This window comes from Erithacus rubecula, assembly GCF_903797595.1.
Source record: "Erithacus rubecula genome assembly, chromosome: 13".
Lineage (NCBI taxonomy): Eukaryota > Metazoa > Chordata > Aves > Passeriformes > Muscicapidae > Erithacus > Erithacus rubecula.
Window position 1 is genome coordinate 3,349,005 of NC_136665.1, and position 12,494 is coordinate 3,361,498.

The 12,494-nt window shown below is 40.7% G+C and overlaps 1 protein-coding gene across 10 annotated transcripts in view; it reads right to left on the reverse strand.

The window, feature by feature from the left end:
- The window catches only part of ATP2B2 (ATPase plasma membrane Ca2+ transporting 2), a 378,523-nt gene that overhangs the window by 241,357 nt on the left and 124,672 nt on the right, over positions 1 to 12,494 (reverse strand). For all 10 annotated transcript variants that reach the window (XM_079316715.1, XM_079316719.1, XM_079316749.1 and 7 more), the window contains exon 3: positions 6,441 to 6,540. The gene's annotated coding sequence lies outside the window, so the exon portion shown is untranslated. The remainder of the gene's footprint in view (positions 1 to 6,440; positions 6,541 to 12,494) is intronic.

Consider the following 12,494-nt stretch of genomic DNA (forward strand, 5'->3'; position numbering starts at 1 on the left):
GTCCCAGGGCATGACTGATAAAATTCCATCATCCCACTGGGAGATGCTCCAGCCAGGGGAGCAGCCAAGCCTTTCCTACCCAGAGAAAAATGAGATTTTGGACACCAAGGGACCTTCTCTCCACTGGATTCCAGAGGAAAGCCAGACCTTTCCACATCATCCCTGGAGCTTCAGAGGAAACTGCACCTTCTCCAGGAGCACTGCTCCAGCTGAACCACATCTGCCCCTGCAGGAGGATGCAGCCACCATTGAATGGGACTGTGCCACCACCCTGACTGACTGACTGTGTCAGCTTGGATTCTGACTCTGGCAGGGTTTGGGGATTATTCTTTGTAATGCTGTATTTCTATTTTAATTTTCCTATTAAAGAACTGTTATTCCTAATTCCCATATCTTTGACTGAGAGCCCCTTAATTTCAAAATTATAATAATTTGGAGGGAGGGGGTTTACATTCTCCATTTCAAAGAGAAGCTCCTGCCTTTATTGGCAGACACCTGTCCTTCAAACCAGGACACCTGCATAAGCTGGGCAGTATCAAATACCCATTCAGGTCAGGTATTAATATCCCTGGCTTAGATGAATTCTCCAGGGGGAAAATGGATTGCAGTGGGAAATGATTGGCTCAGCAAACCCAAAGCAAACAGAGAATTCACCCATGGTGCTGCTGTCAGAGAATACAGTTCCTGAACTCGAGGGGATTTCTGATAGCCATGACGAAGAGCAGCCAAAACACACACCTTAAAGCTGCAGAAAACAATCTGTGAATTCAATGGACACTCCAAGTAGGAGCAGGTGAAAAAGGAATTTGTGCTTTGTCTAAAATGAGCTCAGGTTGATCTCATCAAGGAGCTGCACTTGCAGGGTAAACTGCAAAAGAGAGGAATGAACACCAAAGTCAGACTTCCCAGCATCCAGGAAAGCAATAAAATCAGCTGGGGGAGAAAAAAATCCCCTATCCAGACTCAGCTGGATATATGCAGTTCAGTTTCTCCCTTAAAAAGGGAAATTTAACATGAAAATGCTGGAGAAAGTGGGGTCATGTAAGGAAAAATTCACTTTTCCATGGGATCAAAAGACTTGAAACTATGCAAAAAGGAAATGCTTCTCTCTGCCTTTCAGGGTGGATTTGTACAATGCAGAATGCTCTGAGTGTCAAGCAAGGCTTGGCACATATCCTTTGAAGAGTGTGAATAAAGACAAATGTTAACACACTCCTTTGTGAGATTTGGTTTCTACATATTAGCATTTGAATTGTACTCAGCCCTCTGTGTGTCACATTAAGAAAATTCCCATTTCTATGCTCTGCATTAGGAGAAACCAGCAGAATTCTGGGCTCCAGGAAGAGCCAGAAGCCAGTAAAAATCCAGAACACACCTACAGACCCTGCATCATCAAAGAGCCTGCCAAGGAAAACCCTGGAGCAGCAAACACCAATTTCCCTTCATGGGTGGCATTAACTGATCACAAGAAATTCACTGATATTACCAGGATTGCTCCAAAGTCAGCAGGAATTTCTCCTGGAGCACTTTGTCTTTCCTCTCATTGTGCCTACAGAGGTGGCTAGTGCAGAAATTCTGAAAAATTTTCACAAAATTACTGAGCAACACCCCAGAGAAACACTCAGAACCTACAATTAACCACTTCCTACCTCAAAGCAGCTCTTTTGGTGACAGTGAGGAAATCCACTAAATAAGCTGGAAAAAGAAATATCCCCAACACACAATACTAATACATACTTTCTTTTAAAAACTATAATAAAATTAATACTATAAAAATATTGTCATTATTACTATGATCTCATATCTTTTGAGTTCTAATGAATATTTCCAAAGATTTTTAAATCAGAAAAGTGTATGAAAGTTGAAAGAAAGAATAAAAATAAAGACGACAGTAATTAGTAATAGGGTATTAAAATGCGATTTAAAAAAATAAAGTATTTAAAAATAAAATAATTTTTTTTAAATATTAAAATTATTAATTTTTTTAAAATACTATTTGAAAAATAATTTTTTCTTTTAATGTGCAAGAAAATTCCTTAGAAACTTTACATCCTGGACATGGCAGGAATTATCCTGCCTGGCTCCCACAGCCACACAGAAGTCAAGCCAGGGCCAGGCTCTCATTTATATTCCTTTATAAACTTTTGATATAAATCAAATGCATTTCCTCCTGTCCCTGGAGCAGGTACTGAGCTCTCACCTGACTGTTCCTCCCCAACATCACTCAATTCCTTGGAACCCTGGGCACAGACACTCTGCTCTCTCTGCCAGAGAGGAAAAGGAAAAGCAGCTTCTGACACTGAGGCTCTTTGCCATTTTTAACAGCCAGGTCACACCAAGACAGGTGAGAATTGCTTAAATACCAGGGTAACATTCATTAATTAAAAAATTAACTGACATTATGGATTAACTTCATGTCAATCCATCCAAGAGATGATTTGAACTAAACACACAATGCAGAATTCAGCAGGAATAAGTTCAATTTTTTTGGTGGGTTTCTTTTTTCCCATTAAGATTCTTTTTTTTTTTTTCTCTTGTATTTTAATCTATTAATCTTTACTCAGGAGTCTGATGGGATGTTAAGGCAATAGAACACATGGAGAGGTCTGCACAGCCATGGTGGACAACCTCACAGGGCCACAGTTGCCATCACCTTTAAAACAGGGATAAAATTCCTGATTTTTCTAATGCACTTGATGATCTACTGATGAGAACCCCGTGCAGGAACTCCTGTCAGCTGCTGCCCTCTCACTGAGTACAGTTATGTTGGAATATTACCCTTCCTGACCTCTGAAAATAACATAAAATTGAAATGAAGCAGTAATTGTATGACTATTAAATGTCACTAACATCAGACAGTAAGAAAAGATTATTTAATTAAAGGAAGTTTGTTCTTCAATGGAGGAAGAGTTCAGATTCATTCACAGATATTTATATATTTAATTTAGTTGTGCAAAGAGAAGATGAATGTGGAGGTAACTCTAGGGATGAGTTCAGATTCATTCACAGATATTTATATATTTAATTCATTTGTACAAAGAAAATATGAATGTACAGATCTGCTCTGGGGAAGAGTTCAGATCCACTCACAGATATTTATATATTTGATTAATTTGTGCAAAGAGAAGGTGAATGTACAGGTTTTTGTAGGTACCTGCTTTGCTTCCTCTCCCTCTGGGGGAGCATCATCACATTCACAGAAAATGGAACAGGCTCTTCTTCCCCTCCAGAAGCAGGGGACAAAAGTGGCACAGAAATGAGTGATGGGGCTGCCCCTGACATCACACCTGCAAACCAGATTTTGCTGACATCTCTCATTGTTTGGGGTGAGCTGGTGGATAATCTGTGCTGGGAATTGCAGTGAAGTGAGACCTGGAGCCCCATGCTCTGCTGTTTTCCTGCAGTGGAGGAGGCAGAAGTGACAAAAGCTGCTTGCCAGAGGTTGTCTCAGCACTGGAAAAGCCCAAAGTTCCAGTGGGTTCCCAGTGCCCTGCATGTACAGGCCAGCAGGGCAAAGCAGGTGCAGCTACACCAGAAAAAACCATTTCTCCAGCTCCCCATCCCCAGTTCCAGCTGGCATTCCAGTGCTGAGCAGCACAGAAATAACAGCACAGCCCAAAGCATCTCCTTAATGACTCCAATAAATCACAGGGATGACAAAACTGAGCCAGGGAGGATTTCACATGGGAACATCCTTAGGAGAGGACAACACCTGCAGCTGCCTTTGAGAAAAAATAAACCTTATGGGGTCCTGGGCTCAGCAGCTACATTCCCAGAGCATTCCCAGAGCATTCCCAGAGCATTCCCAGAACATTCCCAGAGCAGTGGGACCTCCCAGCTCTTTCTGACCCCAGCAGGTGCTTCGTGCTCATCAGTGCAAACAGCAGCACCTTTCATGTGTGCAGCCTCAGCTCTGCTTGGGAGGGAAGTTAAACACAGAAGAATCCAGGGATTCAGCCCATTTTATCCTGGAATGGGATGGGAGAGGATGAAGGCTATAGGAATGTTTGTTTGGGGGGGTTACAATTTTTTATCTTTACAAGCTCACTGAATTGTGGGGTTGTGCCTGGCAGCTTGCCTTCCACAACAGGAATTGAAACTATTATACTGAGAAATGGAGAAAATTACAGTATTTCCAGCTCTGCTTATTTCTCTAAAAAAAAAAAAAAAAAAAAAAAGGACAAAAACCTCAAGAGGCTTTTCTTTTTAATAGCTGAATGACTAAGAAAGTTCCCTCTCTAGTAAGTCTGTCTTTGCTTTTCACTCTCTCACAGACATTTAAATGTCTGACAAATAGATTATAGATTACTTGTTTTAAGAGTTTGGGGGGGGAATTGAAGCTGGAATCTGTAGTGCTTTGAAAGACAAGCACAATATTTGGTCTGCACAGCTTGTGGCACCTATTAAAACCTTCATCAAAGCCCAGTGACAAAGTGCTGCTGTCAGGGCCAAGTGATGCTGAGCACTCTGCAAAACTCTATGGCACAGCTGCCCACACTGTCATTATGACCATGTTTCCATTCTGCTCCACACTGAAAAAATACAGGCACCTACTAGAACATTTTGATATAAGTTAGGTCAGTTTTAGCTAAAAAACCCATCATGGAGGTGAGAACTACAGGTACACTCATCACCTGAATGAAAGCCCATCTGGAAGTTACCAGTGGGAAAAGAGAACAAACTTTTGAGTAATTTCTCCCCACATTTACATTACATAATATTGTGAATGCATTAAAGCTGTGCAAGTGCCACTCTGTATAATAATTTTTATAAAATTCCTGACAGAACAGTTGTTGTTTCCAGTTTTTCAATATACAATATAGAAAAATTAATCTAAAACAAGTTTGGGCAGTGCTCTGCATAGCAGCTACACAGAACTCAGAGCTCTAATCTATGGAGAGTTCCCTTCATTACCCACAGAAAACCAGCAAAGCCTTTTAATCTGAGTTATTCATTTCTTTGTGCTTCTCCTATTGAGCTTTAATTCTGTTCCACACAAATTACAGGAGAGTTCTGTGAACAGACACCCGAAGCACTTGTTATCTTCCTGTTTCCTATGTTTGCTTGGTGAAAAAAAGAGTGTGATTCTCTCTCTTATCTAATAACTTGTTAACTAACCTCAATATTTTTGGAATATATTTATTGTTGTCACAAAGCAAATTTGCTCAGACATCTCCTTGTGATCTAAAAATCAATACTAAGCTTCTACTTCTCTCTACAAAATTCTATTTCACAGTTGATACTTATTAATTTTTCTTTATTGGTTCCACTATTTCATAAGCCCAAAATTTACTTGGTAGTGAGTGCTATTTTCCCTTTTTTCTCTAATAGTTTGAATATTATACCTCATTTTCTCTCCTTGTCTAATGAACCTTCAGCAACAAGAGAGGTAACAAATGAAAAAAAAAAAAATTGTACATGCATTGTGTCACCATGCAAGTTACCACAATCACTTGCTATTCAAGAGAAAATTCAGGATAAATACCAGCTTGTCCCTTCCACTTACAAAGTAATGGGATTTTTATACAATCAGTGGCAGTTGCACAGCTAAAGAAAAGCTTGAGATAAAGTGGTGCTGCCCCACACCTGAGAGCACTGGCTGCATTCCTGCTCATCTAAGTGGAACATCCTGCAAATGCATGGCTTCCAAAATTTAATAATTAAACCCCCACTGCCACCTGGTTACAGAAATTAAAGTCTCATCACTGCTAATGCAGAGCATTTTCACACCAGTGAGAAAGGATAAATAAGATTCACACCACATCAAGCACGATGACAAACGTATCAGCACTCCACCTGGATCTAATAATTTTCTTAAGTTGAGCTTATAAAATGTAGCTCATGATATAGATCAAAAAAATAATTAAGCCATGCACTATTACTGCTGGAACTTTCATTTCTGCATCCCCAGACTATAACTGATAGTTTCTCTGAGAAATTCTAGTCTGTGACTAAAACTGAGGGTTTGCCTTATGATTGTGGAGAAAAACCTGTCTAAACCAAGTAGAGAGGAGGCATTATTGAATCCAAAATGCCAGGGTGTGGGGGCTGAGGGGGGATGCAGAATTCTGCCAGAGGTACCTGTTTGCAGAGGTGCCAACTCCTCCTGCAGCACTTGGGATTCAGCATCTCCTCACACAGCAGTGCACTCCCAAACAGGCTTGTCACTCTCCCTGATCCCACATTTCACATCACACTATGTAAAGAGACAGCAGATTGACCTTTCTGGCCCAGGGAATCTCTCCTTAACAATGGAAAACCATCACCATGTGGAAAAAATCCTGTATCCTTGGCTGGCATCACCAAGCCAAAATTCAGGATTGGCTTTACCAACAAAAGTGAATTCCTCAAGAATTTTCCAGAATTTCTATGAAGTTACAACAGTAGATTTTTTTTTTTTTTTTTAATTTGAGGGAGGAAAAGAGAAAGAAGCAACTTACAGTTGTCTTGTAAAAACGAGCGTGTGCTTCACAAACAGGGCTCTGAGTCACATAACCAGCTGGGTCTCCTCGTGTTGGCTAATCAATCTTGATTTCAAAACTGCAAGAAAGAAAGAAGATAATTAGACTTGACAAACCCCAGAGAATTAAGCAAATTAATAGAACAAACAAGGATTGATCTAAAGGATGCCCCACAGGAGAAACAGATCCAAGAGCAAACATCCAGTGTCATAAATAGTTAGGGACATTTTGCAGTAAAATGAAGTGATTAAAAAGTTCCAACTCTGTGACCAAAGATGTGAATTAAAAGCTTGAAAACACAGGCCTCAGTCCCAATGATATCTCTTCTTAGCCATTTATCAGAGCTGTAGACCTCTGGCATCCCATATTTGCAAACAAAAGAGATTTTTAATGTTTTTGGAGATGTGTGTGTTGTGTCTGGGAGGGAATGGCCCAGGAGCAGAGGGGAGACATTCCCCTGGTTTTCCTTGCACGACATAAGAACTTGGGAGGGAATAACAGAGGTCTGAATGTCAGCACAGCAATGCCATGGGGAATAAGTGACATTCTGACATTTCATAAGAGATGCTCAGCAGGGTGCAGGGCCACATTGGATGGGATGAAGTGTTCCATGTGGGAACACATCCCCACCACACCACAAGGAGAGACAAACACAAATCCATTTTTCATGTTTTGGTATTAAAAGGAACCCCTGTGCTCCAGCACAATCCCATTTTTGATCCAAGGCACAGAATTACACTCAGTTCTCTCGTGTCAAACCCCAGCACATGGCAGAGCCAGAGGGGACACTCCTGGGAGAGCAAACTTCCACTTCTGGCTTGTAAGTTCCAGCTAATGATCCTCAGTAAATCATGTTTGGATTCAGCCTGCAAAAACTGGATTGTTTAAGGCCCTTTGAGCACCATGTGAAAACATCTTTCATTATAAATGAGGATTTCCCTGCAGACAGCAGTAAGACCACATCTGCTTCATCTTGGATTAGCATAAAGGAGTGAGCTTCCCAAGCTCCTGCCACCAAGAGTCAGCCCTGCCAGGTTATGCACATCATGGGCTTTATTCAGTCTCCACCTGGTGCCCATGTGAATATTTAAACTACCCAAACACACTGGAGCTCCACATTGCTGGCATTTGTAGGGTTTGTTGTGGGTATAGCAACATCCCTTAAATATTCTTACTCTAACTTAGGTCAGTTTGTATCATTTATCTGGGACTTGCAGGACATGGACACCATTGCTTTGTAAACTACATTTTAAATATATTGGGAAGGTTAATGCAGAGCACAAAGTGCCAGGACCACGCAATATATCCAGGCTTGCTCTTCCCTCGTGTCTGTGGGAATCCATGGGAGATTAAAAGATGGAGCAGCCCAGGGGGGAAGGACTTGGAGATTCTGGTGGATGAGAGGCTGGGCATGCCCCAGCCATGTGCTCAGACCCCAAAATCCCCTGCCGTGGGCTGCCCAGCCCCCTTCAGGTGAGCCCCCACCTGCAGAGCTGCCCCAGTGCTCCCAGGGAGGAGCTGGAGCTGCTGGAGAGCCCAGAGGAGGCTCCAGGATGATCCCAGGGATGCAGCAGCTCTGCTGGGAGGAAAGGCTGGGAGGCCTGGGATTGCTCACCTGGAGAGGAGAAGCTTTGGGGTCACTGAATTGTGGCTGTGCAGGGACTGCAGGAAACATGGAGAGGGATGATTTACAAGGGACAGGACACAGGGAATGGCTTCAGTGCCAGAGAGATGGATGGATGGGATATGGGGATGGAATTGTTCCCTGGCAGGATGGGCTGTGGCTGCCCCTGCATCCCTGGCAGTGCCCAAGGCATTGTGTTTGGAGCAGCCTGGGACATGGGAGGTGTCCATGGCAGGGGTGGAATGGGATGAGCTCTAAGGTCCTTCCAACCCCAGCCAGCCTGTGATGTGACTCTGGGATATTCAATGCCAAGGGATGCACAGCCCCAACACAGGGCACTGACAGTGAAGGAAAAGCACACTGGACCTGCCTGCTAAAAACAGGATCCAGTCTGAAATTCCAGTCTCAAGACCTTGTCTACCAATGAAAATACTACTTTGGGAACAGATTCCTAACCAGATATTTATTATCAGGCTGTACCACCAGGTGGCAAGATTGCAAAAATAAAGGGATTTTTAAAATTGTTCCTATAACCCATTCAGTTAGGGCTGCTTCAAGGACCCCTTGCTGGGCCATGGTGACTGTTTTGGGAGGACTTGGGTGAGCATTGAACATGTACCCACATGGGTCTGTAAAATAAAGTATTTTAACTTTCCTCCATCACTCTTCCTGTAGTTAATTGTCAAATGCAACACGAGAATCCCAGCACATGGAAAAGGAAATTGTGGCCACCAGCTTCACTTCTTTGAAGAACTTGGTTTTCCCATGTTTTCATCCTGCTCCCTCTTTCCCTGAAAACTAGTTTAACCTTTTCAAAAGAGCCTAAAACCTGGAACCACATAATAAATGGGAATACAACTCAAAAAGATTAATAAAATTACTTTGCAAAGGGAGAGTAAAGATTTTACACAGAGTGCACTTACAATCACTTGGGTAAATTTTTTCCCATGTATTTTCATTTCTCAGGTTATAACCCAATTATCTATAAACCAAGACACAGGGAAATTCTAAGTTCTACACTGATGGTGTGCCATGGACACATCAGCTCAGTTTAAAGGGCTGAATTTTATAAAATCTTATTTTACAGCCAATTTTAAATCAGAATTTAGGAAAAATCTCCAGTAACAACTTGGAAAACTGTCTCTCTAATGCCTCAATCCTTGATCACAAAGGACACCATGTCAGCACCCAGTCCACGTTATGTGATTTATTTACATCTATACAGAGATAGATCTATGGCTAAATAACAGGATATAAAATATTAGTAAAGCTAATACTGGCAGCCAGACCAAGCTGGTGAAAAACTCTACCTGACCCTGAGATATGCAACACAAAAAAAAAAAAAAAAACAAAAAAAAAAAACAATGATTCCAGAAATAGTTTAGGAACTTTTTCCTTCCATTTGTATCACTGCACCTGCTCCATAACACACAGCTACACTTCACAGATGCTTAAAATATTGTCATTATCCCTGGAGCTAGAAGAAATTAGGTAGGTGTAAAATAATCAGAATGTCAAGCACATTAAATGTCAAGCATAAATAAGAACCAAAATTGGAATCTCTCAAAGATGCTGGTACTCCCACAGTTGGGCAAAAAGTGTTAACTTCAATAACTGCCCCCATTTGGGTCTTGTATTATTATACAAACCACAAAATTCTCTGCCTTAATGGCATCAGATTGAAAGATGGTTTGGCATTAGCAAGTAGAGGTAAATGTTACCCAAAACATCAAGAAAACTTCCTGCCCCAAAATAGATTTTTATTTGAGACTCTTCAATTCAAACACTCCAGGGTATTGAAATTAAAAAGAGAAATAAAATCTTCAAAAGACTTTGCAGGAGAAGGGAGGGATGAGTAATATATGAGCCTGTGTTACATGAGATGGTACCAAAAATATAAACTGCAAAATAAACTGCCAGGTTATGTTCCCTCAACCAATAAAATAAAATAACTTGTTCAATCAACTTTTAATTCCATAATCCAATCATCATGAAAATTAAAATCAAGCACTCTTTCCCCAGTGAATTCATGCTAACTAAATATTTTAAAGTGAAGATTCCTAAAAACTTAATTAGATTGGAAACACTTTCACAAGAGTTTTGCTTTCATCTAAGTTCATACCATCCCAGCATAGAGTCAAGTCCAGAAATCTAAACTGTAGTTAACTAAAATTTAAGATTCACAAAGCACATTATGCCATGCTTAGGGAGCAACACCAATTCTGAAATTTCCAATGAAATCCACACAAGTGTTTTGGAGTTTTTTTGTCTGGAATCAGCATCTCTTTTCTTTCCACATTACTTATTTAATTTCTATTTGAACCACACGACCAAAGCAGCTTCACAGGAGATGCAGAGCTTGGGAATTGCTTTGGGAAACCTCTGTTTCCCTGGGAAACCTCTGTGGCCCTGGAGGAACCATGACCCCATCCCAGAGATGTTTGCATGGCCAAACACACCACAAAATACTGAGTATTAAGATGTTCATGTGGAAGAGATTCACACTCTTGGACAGAGCAGGGTGGAACCTTTTCTCATCTCTGTTATCCTTATGCCAGTTTAAGCCTCTGCTTTAAATTCCAAACCAGCAAGAAAATGCAAAGCATAACGGTATTAATAACTGTAGTTTAAATTGCATTAAAGGCTTTCTTCTTTCTCTTATGAAATAGTAAGAAAATAGATTTTAAAAATACAAAATTTTATATTAAAAATGAGGCAGTGACATATAGGTGAGCACTCTTCCTTAAGGTCTTCCTGAAAATAACATTTTCTCTTCTTAGAGAGCACTGTGATCCAGCCACAAACTCAGGCAACTGAAGTACGTGCTCACATTAAAAAAATAATAAAAATGCAATCCTCTTCATGTTCAAGAACACTCTCTAAAGCACTTACTCTATAAAAAGAAATCTGAGAGAGTGCATACACCTGATTTATTTCAGGAACCAAACCAAAATAACAAGAGTGTCACCTATCATTCATTAGGAATAACAGAACTTCCTGTGGACTGACCTTGCTGCTAAAAACCCTGCACAGCAAAACCTGACAGCTAAGAACATATAAAACTCTCCATCTGGGCAGAAACTTGGGGGGAAAAAATGCAAAGGAGTGTTGCATGGAAAAACAGGATTAAAAAGAAATACAGGAGGAGGAGGAGGACTTGGGAAAAATAAATCTGTCAGGTATCAAATGTACAAAATCCAGAAGATTAAACTCAGGAAAACTAAAGATGTTTAAGCCTTGAGGCCACATTTTGGGTTTTCAGTAAGGATTTTATAAAAATAAGTTTGTGTGTAACTTGTGTGAGCAAACTTGATCCAGAAGCTGCTGTACAGAGGCAGCAGCTGCCACTGAACAGGAGACAGGGAATATTCATACAGTGCAGGCAACTGGAGCATCAGAGAGAGGTGGGAGGATCATTATTTTCTTTTTTTTTTTTAAGTTTATAGCAGATACAGGAGTAATACAGGTGAGCAATACTGGCACCTATACCAGGAAAATAAAAATAAATTATTGTACCTAGTGATAAACACATAAATAAATATATTTTATTGATAGAAAATGAGGAAAGTTTTCATTTTTGGCAAAAGGAAGTCATGGCTCACGACCTGCTACCTGCACATGGATGAGGGAAAATCCATATATTTCAATCTATTAAAATCCAATAGATATTTGTAGGCTTTCCTGATCTTTAAGGTCCCTGCCAACCCAAACCATTCCTAATCCACAACCCACTGCCTGTAAGTTAGTAAGAAATCTCTTGGTGATGAAGCAATATTTTTAAATCAAGTGGACAGGTAATGCTGACAGCTAAACAATCATCCTCACTAAATTTCCCAGAAAATTGAGGTGTGAGACACCAGGCTCCAGGAAGCATTGCTTGCCAAGCAGATCTTCCTCAGAGACATGATTTACAGGATAAACAAAATGCAGTGTCGTGTTGGAAAGTAATGGAGGTTACCTCAAACCTGTCAAAATTCACAACTCCAACCTCCCCAAAAGTATTGCAACTGCTTCACCGTAAGAAAAAGGTGGGAAAGAGTCCAAATGAGAACTGCAACCTCTCCAGGGAGCACCATGTGAACTCAAATAAGGATCACTCCACCGATTTCCCCAGCAGGAGCTGCACAGTGAGAAGTGCTGGTGGATTGACTTACACATAAAACAGAGTGATGGTTTATCTATTGAGGGAGCTTTGCTCCACTGGTTTATATAACATCAGTCCCTGAGTATAATTACAGCTCTATCATCAATCAGGGGCTGCATGTTGTTTTACTTTCTGTTTGGAATCACATCCAAGACATTGAAAATTGTACTACCGTTCCAGCTTTAAAAAATCTGCTGTATGGTCTCATCAGAGAAGTTTCAGAGGGATGCTATTAATAAGTATTGAGACAAATACAAAGAATGGC